General features: G+C 52.7%; 2 long non-coding RNA genes across 3 annotated transcripts; both read right to left on the bottom strand.

The window, feature by feature from the left end:
* Positions 1-4,691: 4,691 nt before the first annotated feature.
* Positions 4,692-7,444, bottom strand: LOC140680487 (uncharacterized). Its single transcript, XR_012051839.1, has 2 exons — positions 7,230-7,444; positions 4,692-5,055 (listed from the first exon to the last, which is right to left on the bottom strand). It is a non-coding gene; the product is annotated as an uncharacterized lncRNA (long non-coding RNA).
* A 6,795-nt stretch (positions 7,445-14,239) lies between these two features.
* LOC140680486 (uncharacterized) lies at positions 14,240-15,670 on the bottom strand. Of its 2 annotated transcripts, none has more exons than XR_012051838.1 (2): positions 15,190-15,670; positions 14,240-14,800 (listed from the first exon to the last, which is right to left on the bottom strand). It is a non-coding gene; the product is annotated as an uncharacterized lncRNA (long non-coding RNA). The 2 variants fall into 2 exon arrangements; XR_012051837.1 differs by having other exon boundaries at positions 14,240-14,652.
* Between the last annotated feature and the right edge of the window lie 2,297 nt (positions 15,671-17,967).

The raw sequence follows: 17,967 nt of genomic DNA, 5'->3' as shown, positions 1-17,967 counted from the left end.
GCCCCAGGCACAGCTCCTGGCTCAGCACTTGAACGTGGTGCAATAAAGTTCTTGCAGTAAAATCTGATTTTCCTCCGCCTCTTGGTGCATTTATTGCAGCTCATTCATGGTCAAAAAAAAAAAAAAAAATCACCTTTAATTGGGTTTAATTATCTCCAAGAGTTTGTGCTCCGTGGTTTGGAATTGCTGCTGGGAAAAGCTGATTTTAGCAGGGAAAAAGGAAAAATCTCTTCTTTTATCTCTTATAAAACAAAACAAAACAAAAAACAATAAAAAAAGAGGTGGAAATTTACCTTGAAACAGCCCAAACAGCAGCTCTGACCTTTCCCAAGAGCTCTTGCCAAAACTTTTCTGGACAAGGCTTGACCTGGCAGCACCTGAATGGGGGAATTGTTCTGGGGTAAAAATGGGAATTTTGGGCTCCTGAACACCAATATTTCCTCTTATCTTAGCACTAGAACACTATTGATCTGTTTAATTAAATTAAATTATTTCAGGTGCTTTTTTGCCTGGATTTTTTTTCCCACAGAAGTTGATCTGTTTAATTTATTTAAATTAATTTCAGGTGCTTTTTTTTTCCCCCTTGGTTTTTCACTGATAATGATCAGCTTTGCTCTGCTGCCATCAGAGAAATCTCCTTGCAAATGGGTTTTGTATTTCCAACATTTATCAGATTTTTCCCACTCCTGGAAAAGGGACTTTTAAAAAGCTGTGGAGCATTCCTGGAGTCTCATCCTGCAGGGTGGGAAGGGATCCCAAAAAACTCGGGAAGGAGGAGGATTGGCCTGTGTGGGAAGGGGCCTTGGCAGAACCACAAAAAAATGGGGAAAAAAAAAAAGAAAAAAAGGGAATATGTGATTTGTTTGACATTTCCTTCCCAGTTTTCTCACATTCCTGACTCAGAAACCTGCTCTGCTTTTTTGGGATTCATCCTGCCTGTCCTGGAGCTCTGCTTCTCCCTGGAATTGCTCAGCAGGATTGATCCCAGGAGTTTTTTTTCCCTTGGAAAGAGCAGATTGCTGTTTAATTAACAACAATTCACGCGTTCCTGGAGCCTCGGGAATTGCCCGGTGGAGCTTTTTTCCATCTCTCTGTGCTTTATTCGGGATGAATTGATGCCGGGGATTCCCATAATCCCTAAGAACAGCAGGAAAATTCACTTTGGGAAGCGGCCCCGGATAATCCACAAACACCAAAGGGTCAGGGACAAATCCGGGACATTTCAGGCAGCGGGGAGAAAACAAAATTTCATCCAAGGGTATTTTTTTTTTAATTTATTTTTTTTTAATTCCGTAGAGAAACTGATAATGAACCTCCCTTCTTCCCAAAGCGTTGCCACGGCAACCGGCGGGATGCGGGGAGGGGTGGGGAGGGTCACCCTGAGGGGAGAGGGGACAGCTGCTGCCTTCGGGGGGAATAATGGGGTTACAGCAGGGATTCCAGGGGAATAATGGGGTTACAGAGGGAATAACGGGGTTACAGCAAAGATTCTAGGTGGAATAATGGGGTTAGAGGGGGAATAATGGGGTTACAGCAGGGATTCCAGGGGGAATAGTGGGGTTACAGGGGGAATAATGGGGTTAGAGAGGGAATAATGGGGTTACAGGGGGAATAACGGGGTTACAGAGGGAATAATGGGGTTACAGCAAGGATTCCAGGGGAATAATGGGGTTACAGAGGGAATAATGGGGTTACAGAGGGAATAATGGGGTTACAGGGGGAATAATGGGGTTACAGCAAGGATTCCAGGGGAATAATGGGGTTACAGAGGGAATAATGGGGTTACAGGGGGAATAATGGGGTTACAGCAAGAATTCCAGGTGGAATAATGGGGTTATAAGTGGAATAGAGAGGTTACAGGTGGAATAATGGAGTTTCAGCTGGAATAATGGGGTTCCAGCTGGAATAATGGGGTTCCAGGTGGAATAATGGGGTTTCAGGGGCAATAAAGGGGTTACAAGTGGAATAGAGGGGTTACAGATGGAATAAAGGGGTTCCAGGTGGAAGAAAGGAGTTCCAGGGGGAGCAATGGGGTTCCAGACGGAATAGAGGACTTACAGCAAGGGTTTCACATTCCATTCCCCAGTTCCCACATTCCAGACCCCAATTTTACACTCCATGCCCAAATTTCATATTCCATTCCCAGTTCCTGATCCCAGAGAATCCTGATTATGGATCCCAGAGAATCCTGACCCTGGATCCCAGAGAATCCTGACCCTGGATCCCAGAGAATCCCGACCCTGGATCCCAGAGAATCCTGACCCTGGATCCCAGAGAATCCCGACCCTGGATCCCAGAGAATCCCTGACCCTGGATCCCAGAGAATCCTGACCCTGGATCCCAGAGAATCCTGATTATGGATCCCAGAGAATCCTGATTATGGATCCCAGAGAATCCCGACCCTGGATCCCGCCCTGAGCGGCTCAATCCCGGCAGGAAATGGGGTTTTTTCCCGGGAGAAGGGAAGAATTCCCTGGCAGAGCTGCCCGCGGCAGAGGGCAGCAGCAGCCCGGGCACGGCTCACCCGCGGCCGGCCGGAGCCTGCCCGGCCCCCGAGTTTTGGGGGCTCTGGAACACGGCATCTGCACCCCCGGGTGGGCTTTGGGTTCCCAAAGAGGCATTTGGGGCGAGGGGAGAATTCAGCGGGGCTGAGCTTCCCTCTGCTCCTCCTGGGCTCGGATCTGGCTTTTCCTTTTCCCTTTCCCTTTCCCTTTCCTTTCCTTTCCTTTCCTTTCCTTTCCTTTCCTTTCCTTTCCTTTCCTTTCCTTTCCTTTCCTTTCCTTTCCTTTCCTTTCCTTTCCTTTCCTTTCCTTTCCTTTCCTTTCCTTTCCTTTCCTTTCCTTTCCTTTCCTTTCCTTTCCTTTCCTTTCCTTTCCTTTCTTCCTTTTCCCTTTCCCCCCTTTTCTTCCCTTCCCTTCCCCCTTTTTTCCCTTTCCTTTCCCCCTTTTCCCTTTCCTTCCCCCTTTTTTCCCCTTTTCCCTTTCCTTTCCCTTCCCTTCCCCTTTTTTCCCTTTCCTTTCCCCCATTTTCCCCCTTTCCTTTCCCCCTTTTTTCCCCTTTCCTTTCCCCTTTCCTTTCCCCCTTTTTTCCCTTTCCTTTCCCCCCTTTTCCCTTTCCTTTCCCCCTTTTTTCCTCTTTCCCCCTTTTTTCCCCTTTCCTTTCCCCCTTTTCCCTTTCCTTTCTCCTTGGGAAACGATTCCAGGTTTTATCTGTGGATGATTGCTCCATGTAGTTAAATATATATATTTTAAAATAAATATTATTTAATATTTATGGATCTGGGCAGCTCTGGCAGCCTCCCTGGGATGGGAAAAGGGATTGGGAGAAGGATTTTGGGGGGAATTTGGGGCTGTCATAAGGAGCTGGAGACCTTCCCAGCTTTCCTCGGGAGAAAAGGAGCGGGATAAAGTTTAAGGAAAGGGAAGGACCGTATCCCCGGCACGCTGCTAATCCCAGGTAATTGGATTTACAGGCAGCGCTGTATCCAATTACGGCTCCCTAATTAACGGCCCGCAGTTACAAGCTCGCAGCAATTGGGATTTAATTTTTTCCAGGAGCCGCTGGGTGCGGGAATAATGGGAATAACGGAGCTGGTGGCAGCAGGAGGAGGCGCAGCCTGGAATTCCAGAGCCCTGCTGCCTCCTCCCTGCCATGGGGAGGATTTGGAATTGCTGGAGGGAATCCAGAGGAGGAAATCCAGCTCCTGGGACAGCTGGAATTGTTCCCCTGGAGAGGAGAAACTCCAGAGAGAGCTCAGAGCCCTTCCAGGGCCTGAAGGGGCTCCAGGAGAGCTGGAGAGGGACTGGGGACAAGGATGGAGGGACAGGACACAGGGAATGGCTTCAAACTGGGAAAGGGAATATTGGGATGGGATTTTGGGAAGGGATTCCTGGCTGGGATGGAATTCCTGGAAGGACAGGACACAGGGAATGGCTTCAAACTGGGAAAGGGAATATTGGGAAGGGATTCCTGGCTGGGATGGAATTCCTGGAAGGACAGGACACAGGGAATGGCTTCATAGTGGGAAAGAGGAGATTGGGATGGGATTTTGGGAAGGGATTCCTGGCTGGGATGGAATTCCTGCAAGTGTCCAAGGCCTGGAGGGACAGGACACAGGGAATGGCTTCAAACTGGGAAAGAGGAGACTGGGATGGGATTTTGGGAAGGGATTCCTGGCTGGGATGGAATTCCTGGAAGGACGGGACACAGGGAATGGCTTCATAGTGGGAAAGAGGAGACTGGGATGGGGATTTTGGGAAGGGATTCCTGGCTGGGATGGAATTCCTGCAAGCGTCCAAGGCCTGGAAGGACAGGACACAGGGAATGGCTTCAAACTGGGAAAGGGAATATTGGGATGGGATTCCTGGCTGGGATGGAATTCCTGCAAGTGTCCAAGGCCAGCTTGGAGCAGCCTGGGATAGCGGGAGGTGTTGCTGCCCATGGAATGAGAGGGGTTTGGAGATCCTTTCCAACCCAAACAATTCGTGCTGAAGCCCTGGAATTCCCAGAGGTCCCCTGGGATATTCCCAGGCAGGGACACAGCAGATCCCCGTGTGGGGCACCCCCTTTCCCACACTTCCCAGCCCCTCTCCAGCATTTCCCCCCTTTCCCTGGGGGTGTTTGTTCCTCATCCCTCCCTGCTGGGTTGAGCTGCTGCTGAGCCATTCCCGGGAAAAGGCCTGATGGATCAGCAGTGGGAATTGCTTTATTCCATGGCCTTGGAGTGTCTGCCCTGCAGCAGTGCTGGGATTCATCCCCTTTTCCCTCCTCTGGAAAAAAAATAAAAGCCCTAAATTACAAGAGCCCAAGGAATCTCCATCTCTCCAGCAGTCCCTGGGATTTTCCTGCATCCCAAGGGGCAGCAGGACTCTGGTTTTCCCTGCCAGGCGTCATCCTGGAATTCCTGGCCCTGGAAAAGCAGTGGGATCACTTCTCCTCGTGGCTCTGCTTGCAGTTCCTCGTTATGATGTTCCCAAGCTCGGGACATGAATCCAGAGGCTTCTCCAAATTGGGAATCTTCCTCGGTGCTCTCAAACCAAACGTGATAAATCCTTCCTAAAAAAAAACGGGATTTGATCTCTGCCAGGAGCCGGGGAGGGATCGGGGCTCCGGATTCTCCCCGGGAGCTGCACCTTTGTCCTCTTCCTGGTGGATATTTTCCTGCTGGGGGGGAAATCCCATCCTGGGGACCGCCCCAAGGTCCTGCTCCTGCCTTTGGTGTCCCCCAGGAGCTGGGATTTGGCGCTGGATTTGGGGATTTGTGGGAGGGAATTTTGGTCGTCCCTTCCTGGGGACAAGTGGGGACATGTGTCCGTGTCCATCCCGAGCCCCCTATTCCCAGATTTGGGAGCAGCACGATGGGAAAAGCACCGAATTTGGCCGTGGGGGACACTCCTGGGCAGCTCTGGTGGCTCTGCCCACATCCCCCGGGCGCTCAGCTCCTTCCCAGGCACCGGGAATCTCCGGTGGATCCCTCAGCTCCGCATCTCCAGCCTCTCCATCTTTTTATTCCCATCCCTCGCTCCCTTCCTCTCCCTCTCCCAGCCCTCCCCAGCTCCTCACGCAGGGCTTTGATCTCCAGCAAGCCCCTTCCTCCCTGCGAAGCTTCTGGAAGGTTGGAGGAGCCTCATTAAAAGAGATGAGGCTCCCTTTGATCGCCCTGGAGCTCGCAGGACCTTTCCCTTTCATCCCCGCTCCGAGCAGGAGCTGCTCCCCACATTCCCGGGAAATCTGGGGGATCCCATCCCCCCGGTGAACCCCTGGAAGCTCAGCGGCCACCAGGGAGGTGGAGAAGCCGTTGGGATTTTGGGGAGCTCGGCAAGGACGCGCAGAGGTGGTGCTGGAACTCCAGGGGAAACGGGAAAGGGGAAGATCAAAACGATCCTGGGGAGAAAAAAGGAGAAGGTTGGGAAGAAAAAGGAGGAGGAGGAGGAGGCCAATGGCAGCTGCTGCCCCCAGGCAAAGCTCTGACGTGGCTGGGTTGGATAAATCAGGGATGATTAATGATCCCTCCATCCCGCCAGGGTCCCCTGTCCCATCATTGGTCCTCCATCCCGCCACAGCCCTTTGTCACACCAAGGTCCGCATTGTCCCATCATTGTCCCATCATTGTCCCATCATTGTCCCTCCATCCCATCATGATCCCCCGTCCCACCATTGTCCCGTCGTTGTCTCTCTGTCCCAGCACATTCCTTTGTCCCGCCAAGGTCCCATCATTGTCCCATCATTGTCCGTCTGTCCCAGCACGGTCCCTCCATTGTCCCCCCACTGTCCATCGGTCCCAGCATTGTCCCCTCATTCTCCCCCCACTGTCTGTCCGTCTGTCCCAGCACTGTCCGTCTGTCCCACCCTTGTCCCCCCTCTGTCCCCCCTCTGTCCATCTGTCTGTCCATCTGTGCCCCCATTGTCCCCCCACTGTCTGTCTGTCTGTCTGTCCCAGCACTGTCCATCTGTCCCACCGTGGTCCCCCGTCCCACCCTTGTCCCCCCACTGTCCATCTGTCCCCCCACGTCTGTCTGTCCCCACATTGTCCCTCTACTGTCGGTCTGTCTGTCCGTCTGTGCCCCCACTGTCTGTCCGTCTGTCTGTCCATCTGTCCCACCCTTGTCACTCCACTGTCCATCTGTCCTCCCCCCCCGTCCGTCTGTCCCCCCATTGTGCCCCCATTGTCCCCCCTCTGTCCGTCTGTCTGTCCATCTGTCTGTCCCCCCACTGTCTGTCCGTCTGTCCCCCCATTGTCCCCCCTCTGTCCCCACTCTGTCCGTCTGTCTATCCGTCTGTCCCCCCTGTGTCTGTCCGTCTGTCCCCCCTCTGTCCGTCTGTCCCCCCCTCTGTCTGTCCATCTGTCTGTCCCCCCTCTGTCCATCTATCTGTCCGTCTGTCCCCCCTCTGTCCGTCCGTCTGTCCCCCCTGTGTCCGTCCGTCTGTCTGTCCGTCTGTCCCCCCATTGTCCCCCCTCTGTCCATCTGTCTGTCCCCCCACTGTCTGTCCGTCTGTCCCCCCATTGTCCCCCCTCTGTTCCCCCTCTGTCCGTCTGTCTGTCCGCCCGCGCTCAGCCCTGGGCCAGCCGCGGTTCTCATCCCGCTCCATCAGCGGTTCCGCTCCCGCTCTGTAGTTCAGACACGGCCCCGATTCCATCCGAGCGCCGCTTTATTTCCGCGTTCCGCGCGCTAATTACGCCTCTTTGGCCGCTAATTGCTTCCCGGCCCTCCGCCGCAACATTTCCTCACCGACATTTATTTTCCGCGTGTTCAAACTCGGAAAACACCGGGAGGAGGCGGCAGGAGGGACCCGCGCCGCTGCCGGGCTCGCCAAGGGAACGGGAGCTGGGAATGGCAGCGGGAGGAGCGAGCGTGGGAGAGAGCCGGGCACCTCCTCCTCTTCCTCCTCTTCCTCCTCCTCCTCTTCCTCCTCCTCCTCCTCCTCTTCCTCTTCTTCCTCCTCCTCCTCTTCCTCTTCTTCCTCCTCCTCCTCCTCTTCTTCCTCCTCCTCCTCCTCTTCCTCTTCTTCCTCCTCCTCCTCCTCTTCCTCCTCTTCCTCCTCTTCCTCCTCCTCCTCTTCCTCTTCTTCCTCCTCCTCCTCCTCTTGCTCTTCTTCCTCCTCCTCCTCCTCTTCCTCTTCTTCCTCCTCCTCCTCCTCTTCCTCTTCTTCCCGGCCCCCCTGGGGGGGGGATCGGGTTCCTGGGGGATGTCCCAGCGTGGATGGGAAGCGGCGTGGGAAGGGTTAATTCCGTAGGGATGGAGCCCTGGGGGATCGGGATGGGGTGTTGGATTTGGGATAAAAGCTTGGAAGATCAGGATGGGGTACTGGATTTGGGACAAATCCCTGGAGGGGGTTCAAGTTTTGGGTCTGGATTTGGGATGAATCCCTGGAGGGGTTCAAATTTGGGTCTGGATTAGGGAAAAATCCCTGCAGGGGTTCAAATTTTGGGTCTGGATTAGGGACAAATCCCTGGAGGGGTTCAAATTTGGGTTTGGATTTGGGATGAAGCCCTGGGAGCTCAGGCTGGGGCAGGGAGGGAAAATCCCGGTGGCACAATGATGCCAGCTGCCACTCTGGGATATTCCAGGGATTTTCCATGGATATTCCAGGGATTTTCCATGGATTTTTCAGGGGTATTCCATGGATTTTCCAGGGGTATTCCATGGATTTGGGGTGCTGAGCACTGTGGACATTCAGGGTGGTGGCAGTCACTGCCCCAGGTCACACCGTGGCTGTCCTTGGTGCCCCCAGCACCCCGAAATGCGGGAAGATGAAGGATCAGATCCATCTTTTCCTGCCTTTTCCAGAACTTTCTGCGCCTGGCACGGCGCGGGAGGGTCGGGGTGGCCGATGCCAGGCCTGGAGGTGCCCATTCCCCATCCGAACCCGCTGGAATTTGCATTTTTCCCGCTGTTCCGTGAATGGTTCACGGCGAGAGGCCGCGGGAGGGTCCCGCAGCAGCGGGAAAACAGCTCATGAATATCTCATGAATATTCATCTGCCGGGAAAATGCGGCCAGAGACGGCTTTGAGTGACAGCTGTCAATCACCCGGCCCTGGGCGCCCCTGCGGGGAGGACGCGCCTGGAACGGGGATTTGGGGGGTTCTTGGATGGGAATTTCGGGTCCTGGCACGGGGGTTTGGGGGGTTCTGGGACGGGGATTTGGGGGGATCTGGGATGGGGATTTGGGGGGTCCTGGGAGGGGAATTTGGGGGGTCCTGGGACGGAATTTGGGGGGTCCTGGCACGGGGATTTGGGGGGATCTGGGACGGGGATTTGGGGGTCCTGGCACTGAGGATTTTGGGATCCTGGTGTGGGGATTTGAGGGGTGCTGGTACAGGGATTTGGGGGCTCCTGGGACGGGGGTTTGGAGGATCTGGGCTCGGGGGTTTGGGCGCTCCTGGCACGGGGATCTGAGGGGTCCTGGCATGGGGGTTTGGGGGGTTCTGGGACGGGAATTTGGGGGGTCTGGGCACGGGGATTTGGGGGATCTGGGCTCAGGGATTTGGTGGTGTCTTGGCATTGGGATTTGGGGAGTTCCTGGCACGGTGATTTGAGGGATATGGGCTTGGGGGTTTGGGGGCTCCTGGCATGGGATTTGGGGTCCTGGCACTGAGGTTTTTGGGGTCCTGGCAGTGGGATTTGGGGGGAACCTGGCAGAGGAGTTTCGTGTCCTGGCACGGGGGTTTAGGGAACTGTGGCACGGCGATTTGGGGGTGCAGAAGGTGGCACCAACCTCCCAGCGCCGGGATTGGGGATTTAGGATCTGGGGGCGAGGCCGGGCCCGGCCTGCGAAGGGTTAAAACCCGGGTGGGGGTGGGTGGGAGATGGGCATCCATTAATTAGCGCCTGCATTGCGGGCAATTAATGCAAAGCTTGATTAAGCCGCTCTTTCCCGACAAATCCCAGATTTTTTTAGGACCCAGCTCAGGCTCGCCGGGCGCACCTGCGAACCTCCCGCTGCTCTCCATTGACGCAATCCTGTTTATTAATTTATTTCTTTATTTCCAATCATTCCCAGCCGCCGAGGCAGCTCAGGAATGTGAAAATCCCAGGAATTCGCATCGGATTCCTGCCGAAAGCGCCCCCCAAAGCCCGGCGGGCGGCGGCCAATTAAAAATCCATCAGGAAGGAGGAAAACAAACTCCTGGATCCACGGGAAAAGTGGAGAATAAAGGCGGCAGCTGCGGGGAGGAATTAACGAGCGGGAGAAGATGAAGGGGAAAAATTAGGAGGGGGAATCGTGGGATGGGTTGGGTGGGAAGGGATAAAAAAACTCGTCCCATCCCAGAAAACCCCGAAAAATGGGAATATTTCCCTGTCTGACTTTGACCCTCGTTCGTGGAGAAGGTCTCCAAAGCCTCCAAATCAACTGGGGACCACAAAAGTGTGAAATAGATTCTAAAATATAAATTCTAGATTCTAAAATATAAAATATAGATTATAGAATATAGATTATACATTATAGATTATAGAATATAGATTATAGAATATGGATTATAGAATATAGATTTAGGGGGGACCTGGGGTTTTTTTGGGAGGTTTGGGGTTTTTTTTTGGGGGGGGTTGGGTTTTTTTGGGGGGTTGGGGTTTTTTTGGGTTTATTTTGGCATTTTGGGTTTATTTTGGAATTTTTCGAGAAAAATAGGGTAAAACCCCGATAAAAGGACTTTATAAGGGCAAAACCCCCAATAAAATAGGGCAAAACCCCTGATAAAAGGTACTTTATAGCGTAAAACCCCCGATAGAAATAGGGTAAACCCCCCATAAAAATAGGGTAAAACCCCTGCTAAAATCTCGATAAAAGAGACTTTATAGTGTGAAACCCCTGATAAAAATAGGGCAAAACCCTGATAAAAGGGATTTTATAGGGTAAAACCCCTGATAAATGGGCTTTATAGTGTAAAACCCCCAATAAAATAGGATAAAAAAACCCAATGAAAGGGATTTTATAGGGTAAAACCCCCAATAAATTAGGATTAAACCCCCAATAAAAGGGATTTTATAGGGTAAAACCCCCGATAAAATAGGATAAAACCCCAATAAACCCAGGAGATTCCTTCATCCCTCAGGGATGGAGAACCGGGAGCTGGGAAGGGGAAAAAATTCCCGCTGGGAATTAAATCTCATTTTCCCCCTTCTTTCCGCACGGCCTTTCCCTCGAATCCGTCACTGGCGGCTCCGAACTTGGAGTAAAATATGAAATAAAAATCAAAAAAATTAATGTCATAGTTCCCCTGGGATATGAACCGTGATGAGATCAAATTAATTTGATGATTTTACGCTCTCGTCCTCATTTCCCTTTTTAATTCGGGCCTTTCTCCCATGTCGGAGCCGGGGATTGGGAATTTCCAGGAGCTGGAATTGGGAAATTGTGGCTTTGAGGGAGGCAGGGATGCCCTGGGGGGGAAATTCGGGTGGTTTTGGTGGTTTTGGGGGTGGCAGGGGGAGGTGACCGGGAATTCGGCTCATTTTTCCCAATCTGGCTTTTCCTGGAAAAGGTAAAATTAATCTCATTTTTCCAACCTGGCTTCTCCAGAAAACACAGAAATCCCTGGAAAGGGAAAGACAAAGTTAATCTCATTTTTCCCAACCAGGCTTTTCCTGGAAAAGGTGAGACAAAATTAATCTCATTTTTTCAACCTGGTTTTTCTTGGAAAGGAGAGACAAAACTCGGCTCCTTTTCCCCAACCTGGCTTTTCCTGGAAAAGGAGAGGCAAAATTAATCTGATTTTTCCCAACCTCACTTTTCCAGGGAATACAGAAATCCCTGGGAAAGGAGAGACAAAATTCAGCTTATTTTTCCCAACTGGGCCTTTCCTGGAAAGGGAAAGACAAAATTCATCTCATTTTTCCCAGCCTGATTTTCCTGGAAAGGGAGGGACAAAATTCATCTTAATTTTCCCACCTGGCCTTTCCAGGGACCGCAGAAATCCCTGGAAAAGGAGACACAAAATTAATCTCATTTTTCCCAACTGGGCTTTTCTGGAAAAGGAGAGAGAAAATTCATCTCATTTTTTCCAACCTGGTTTTTCCTGGAAAAGGAGAGGCAAAATTAATCTCATTTTTCCCACTTGCCCATTCCAGGGCCTGCAGAAATCCCTGGAAAAGGAGAGACAAAATTCGGCTCCTTTTCCCCAATCTGGCTTTTCCCAGAAAAGGAGACACAAAATTCATCTCATTTTTCCAACCTGTTTTTTCCCAGAAAAGGAGACACAAAATTAATCTCATTTTTCCCACCTGCCCATTCCAGGGCCCATTTTCAGGCAGAATTCCCTGAAAAACGTGACCCAAAAGACGCTCGGGGGTTCTCCCGCTCCTCATTCCCGATGGAAAAACCAACCCCAACAACTTCCCTCGGGATCTGGGCGGGCGGAAACTTCGGGAAAATCCAGAAAATTCGGAATTAGGGCAGGGCCGGCTCCGTGCCGGGAGTTTTTCCTGGTTTTTCCCCGCGGGCTCCGGGCGGGAATTCAGGCGGGAGAGCGCTCGGTGCATTAGCGGATTTTTGGAATGAATAATTTATCCAGTTCTGGGAGCCACGCAGGAATTAAAACTTTCATTTTTCTCTCCTCTCCTCTTCCTCAGCCCAAAGAAGTTTGGCCAAGGTGATCCATGAGGAATTAGAGCAGAAAAAAAGACCTGGAAGAGGCTGCCCGGCCTAATGGAGCAGCCGGGCGGGGAGAAAAAATGGGAATAAAAAAAAGGAATAAAAGAATAAATAAATAAAAAAAAGAATACAAAAAGGAATAAAAGAATAATAATAAAAAAAAAGGAATAAAAGGGAATAAACAAGGAATAAAAGAATAATTTTAAAAAAAATTTAGAATTTAAGATTAAATTTGCTTCCTCAGCTCCTGAGGATTCATGGGATGGAGCAGGAAAAAAAATCAGAATTTAGGATTAAATTTCCTTTCCCATCTACCTGAGGACTCGTGGGATGGGGCTGGAGGGAGTTTTTGGGCTCTGAAATGTTCAAAATCCTCATTTCTGACCCAAAACATCTTTGGCGGATTGAGCTGGAGATAAACGCAGGGGTTTTTACCCTATAAAATCCCTTTTATTGAGATTTTATCGGGGGTTTTACCCTATTTTTATGGGGGGTTTTTACCCTATAAAGTCCCTTTTATCGGGGTTTTTATCTCATTTTTATCGGGGTTTTACCCTACTTTATTGTGGGTTTCACCCTATAAAGTCCCTTTTATCAGGGGTTTTGCCCTATTTTATTGAGAGTTTTACCCTATAAAGTTATTTTTATCGAGATTTTATCAGGGGTTTTAATCTATTTTTATCAGGGGTTTTGCCCTATTTTTATGGGGGTTTCACCCTATTTTTCTTGAAAAATTCCAAAATAAACCCAAAATGCTAAAATCCCATGGAGAGGGGGGAAAAAAAAAAAACCAAAAAACCTAAAAATCCTCGGTCCTTAAAAATGCAAATAACACGGGCTGCTGAATGTCCTTTTTGTGGGTAATTGCAAAATTCTGCGGCTCAATCAGCTGGAGATAAACGGGATTATTTAGGAGCAATTTGGAGGCAGACGGAGGGAAAACAATGGGCTGGGGAATGACGCCAGGATCCCGCGAGATATTTATATTTATATTTATATTTATATTTATATTTATATTTATATTTATATTTATATTTATATTTATATTTATATTTATATTTATATTTATATTTATATTTATATTTATATTTATATTTATATTTGGTGGGGCTATTCCCACTTGGAAGGGACCCACGAGGATGCCGAGGCCGAAAATCCCACCCTGAGCATCCCCCGGGGAGCCTCTTCCAGTGGGAGTTTCCCACAGAATTCCCGAATTTCTGCTCTCGGCAGCCTCCAGGTGGATCCCGAAAATTCCTGGGGTGGAGCCCAAAAAATTCCTGCGGTGGAGCCCAAAAATTCCTGGGGTGGATCCCAAAAATTCCCGTGGTGGAGCCCAAAAATTCCTGGGGTGGATCAAAAAAGTTCCTGCAGTGGATCCCAAAAAATTCCTGGGGTGGATCCCAAAAATTCCTGGGGTGGATCCCAAAAATTCCCGGGGTGGATCCCAAACATTCCTGTGGTGCAGGCGGATGTGGGTTGGGAAAATGTCCAGAATTCAGGGAATGATGGGGATGGGGTGGGAGAATTTGTGGGAATGGGATGAGGGGGCAAAAAAATGGAGAATGGGATGGGATAAAAAAGGGGGATTAAAAATGGGGATGGGGTAAAAAAAGGGATTAAAATGGGGGATGGGATGGAATGGGGTAAAAAAGAGGGATGGGATGGGATCGGGTGTGGGAATGTTTTGGGATGGGATGAGGTGTGGGATGTAATGGGATGAGGTGTGGGAATGCTGTGGGAATGTTTTGGGATGGGATGGGATGGGATAGGTTGGGATGAGGTGTGGGAATGGGATGGGAATGTTGTGGGATGGGATAGGATGGGATGGGATGGGATGGGATGGGATGGGATGGGATAAGGTGTGGGAATGTTTTGGGATGGGATGGGATGGGATGGGATGAGGTGTGGGAATGTTGTGGGATGGGATGGGATGAGGTGCGAGAATATTTAGGATTGTGATGGGGGATGCCATGGGGGGATGAGAAGCGGATGTGGATGTGATGGGATTGATGGGGGAGTACAAAGAGGGGATTTGCTGGGGGATGGGATGGGGGGATGGGATGGGGGATGGGATGTTTTGGGGGATATTATGGGATGCCACCCAGGCCCAGCACGGCCCAGGATTCGGAGCGGAGTGCCGGGCAGGACAGCCCCGGGCTGCTCTGTTTATTTGGGATGGAGGGGATGCAGCCGGAGCGGAGGCAGCCCCAGCTGCTCTCTTTGGGAAGGATGGAATGTAGGGCAGGCCGGAGCATCCCGGGCCATCCCTCCCTCCCCGCACGGAGCGCGGCATGTGAGGCCAGGCCCGGGCGAGGGGGGCCCGGGGGCCGCTGCCCGTCCGTGTGTGCCGGCACGCTCCGGCTCCGGCTCCGGAGGTTTCTCCCAAGGAATTTTTTTGCCGTGGATGAGCGGTACCGAGGCTGTGATGCACCCAGGATGAGCCCCCAGCTCCCCAGGGTGCCCCCCACCCACCCCGCTGTTCCTCCTTCCTGCTCTCGCTCCAGGGTTTGTTATTCCAGCTCGGTCACGCTGATCTCCTCTCCAGAGAGGCCTTTGTTCTGCTCGGGAGAGGTTTAATTCCCGCTTTTGTCATTAGCATAGGAGTACAAAGAAAGGTGAAGGCAGAAAATCGCTCCTCTCCCCCAGTTCCCGGGATCTCTGCAGTGCAGAGCGGAGCTGCTGGCAGGAGGGAGGTGCCAGCCCGGGCTGGGGAAGGGTTTGGCCCATGGATCCCACCCCATCCCATCCCATCCCATCCCATCCCATCCCATCCCATCCCATCCCATCCCATCCCATCCCATCCCATCCCATCCCATCCCATCCCATCCCATCCCATCCCATCCCATCCCATCCCATCCCATCCCATCCCATCCCATCCCATCCCATCCCATCCCTGGGCCCATCCCTGTGCCCATCCCATCCTATTCCCTGTGTTCATCCTCATTTTCTGTGCCCATGCCTGTTCTCACCCCATTCCCTGTGTTCATCCCCATCCCTGTGCCCATTCCCATTCCCTGTGCCCATCCCATTCCCTGTGCCCATCCCTGTGCCCACCCCAGCACCTCTCCTGCCTCTCCATTCCCATTTTTCCTCACGTTTTTGCTGGAATGGAGCCCCTCACCCTCATCTTCACGATCCTTTTCCCAATCTGATTCCAGGATCCCTTTCCCGATCTGATTCCGGGATCCCTTTCCCCATCTGATTCACCAGGTGGATCTGGCAGGAAAATCTCTTCCCAGCTGAGCCTCAATCCACACTCAGAAAACAAATCCCTGCGGCAGGTCCCTCCCCAGGGATGTCCCCGGGCGGGTGACATTGGGATCGGACACCTCAGCTCTTCCCAGGCTGTTCTGGACCCAAAAATCTGCTGTTCCCATGAAGCAATCCCGCTCTGGAGGCCACCCCCTGCCCCATCCCCGGGCTGATACGTTCTGCCCGGCCCCACAAGGGGCGAAGGCGAATTCCCGGGATCAGGAATGCAAATCCTGAGGAGGGAAAGAGGCAGCGAGGAGGGAGAAGCTGTTCCGAGCCAATCCCTCTCCCGGAGGTGGCATTTCAGCAGATGGAGGAGTGGAGTGGAGTGGAGTGGAGCTGTCTGAGGAGGATGTGATGGAAATGTGAATATGGAGAGGAGGCTCCGGCTGCCTGCTGGGAACTGGGATCGCCCTGGGGCAAAATTCCTGGGCACTGCCCACACCCAGTTCCTGCAGGAATATCCCCGGGCACTGCCCACACCCAGCTCCTCCTGGAACATCCCCGGCCACTGCCCGCACCCAGCTCCTCCAGCCGGCCCTTTGCAGCGGCAGGAGCTGATTTTTAGGGGTCATTAAAGCATTTTTGGGGTTCTCTTTGGGAGGTGGATGGCGCTGGGGCAGCATTTTGAAGGCTCTCACTGCCTTTGCTGCCCCGGCTCTGGGAGCAGACAGGGAAGGGGCACAGGGGTGATGCCAATCCCGTGCCAGGAATTGCCAGGACAGGCTCCCATGCCAAACCCTCCACGTTCCAAGCCGGATCTTCATTCCTGAGGGTTTGGAATGAATATTTATCTATCAGTACTGCTAATTAGGCCTCTTAACGATGCTCCTGCCCTGCGTTGGAGCTGATAAAATGCGGCTGATGTGCGAGAGGAGCCACGGGCTGGCTCGGGGATGTGCTTCGCCTCCAGATCAACAGCGGGGCTCGGATAAAATTTTCCATCGTGTTTTTCTCACGTTCTGCTTCTCCCGCCGCCGCCTTGGGGACGGGGACACATGGTGGGAGTTGTGATTTTCCCCTCCAGGTGTTCCCCCGTATTTCCGTGGCTCCGTGTCCCGGTGCTGTTCAGGGCCAGGGATGAGGTGGGCAGGAGGGAGGATTCCTCCCGGATCTCTCTCCGTGCTGCTTCCCATCTGCTGGATTATTTCAGCATTTAATTATTTACCGCAGGCTGTGTGGGCAGCTGTACAGAGGCAGTTATTGCTTAATTGAGCTACTTGACTCCAGCGCTGCCAAAATAGGAACAGGAATGGGGAAAAAAAGAAGGATCCCCTCACTTTGTAGGGCAGCACGGGAAGCAGGGACAGCACAATCCCTGGAAAAATCCGGATTTCCAGGGGAGATTTGGGGTGATGCCACCTTCATCGCATCCCTCCCCTCGCTCCCGACTCCAAAGCTGGAGCTGAGGGAGAGGGAAGCCCCAGGGAGCGGTGCCAGGGCAGGGAGGTGACACGAGGTGACAACGCCCTGCAGAGGAGGTGCCAGCGTCCATCTGCCAGGAACCCCAAACCTGGAGCCGGGATGGCCCCGGGAATCTCTGCTCTTCCCAGAGCTCAGGCCATCCCCTCCAGCTGGGGCTGGAGAGGAGCTTTGCAGCGTTTTCCCAACTCCCGGAGGGAATCCAGCCCCCGTCCCCGCCCCTTCCACCCCTGTGACCTCCCCATCTGTCACCCGGCCCGGTGTCCCCAGGACCCCCCCGCTGGCTCCATCCATCTCCATTTCCTGGGAACGCAGAGCGCCGTGGATGAAAGCTCGGGATAATTGAGATTATTAGGGAATCCAGCAGGACGCAGATCGGCGCCGAGCAAACATCTGCCTGCTGCTCCTCAGGGAGCCCGGGCAGCAGCAGGGAGAGGCCCCATCCCATTTTCCATCCCATTTTCCGTCCCATTTTCCATCCCATTTTCCTCTGGAGTGCTGCTGGGAAGGAGGGTGAAGCGAGGAAAACCCAGGAGCGCGTTTTGGGATGTGCAGCCCCCGGGGTGTGGGATTTGGGATGGGGTGAGGGGGGTTGTCACATCCAGAGGCTCGGGTGGGGTTTGGGATGGCCAAATCCAGTGGCCAGCAGCAATCCCATGGGGTTTGGGGGTTTATCACCGCTGTGGGGTGGGAGGGAACGCTTTGGGGTGTGTGGGGGAGGGGTGGGAGCCATCAGTGTGCTCTGGGATGCTCCTGGTGCCGGCACAGGGACAAGGCCGGGAGCTCGTCCAGCACCGAATCCCGGATCTGCCAGCGTGGGGAATGGGGCGGGAATGGGGTACTGGGGTGGTACTGGGGTGATACTGGGTGATACTGGGTGATACTGGGTGATACTGGGGTGACACTGGGTGATACTGGGATGATCCTGGAGTGATACTGGGGTGATGCTGGGTGATACTGGGGTGATACTGGGGTGATACTGGGTGATGCTGGGTGATACTGGGGTGACACTGGGTGATCCTGGGGTGATACTGGGTTGATGCTGGATGATGCTGGGATGGTGCTGGGTGATACTGGGTGATGCTGGGTGATACTGGGATGATCCTGGGGTGATGCTGGGTGATGCTGGGGTGATACTGGGATGATACTGGGGTGATACTGGGTGATACTGGGGTGGGAATGGGGTACTGGGGTGATAC

This window comes from Taeniopygia guttata, chromosome 23, assembly GCF_048771995.1.
Source record: "Taeniopygia guttata chromosome 23, bTaeGut7.mat, whole genome shotgun sequence".
NCBI lineage: Eukaryota > Metazoa > Chordata > Aves > Passeriformes > Estrildidae > Taeniopygia > Taeniopygia guttata.
Note: the sequence above shows the minus strand (reverse complement) of the source record. Positions and strands in the feature narration are given on the sequence as shown.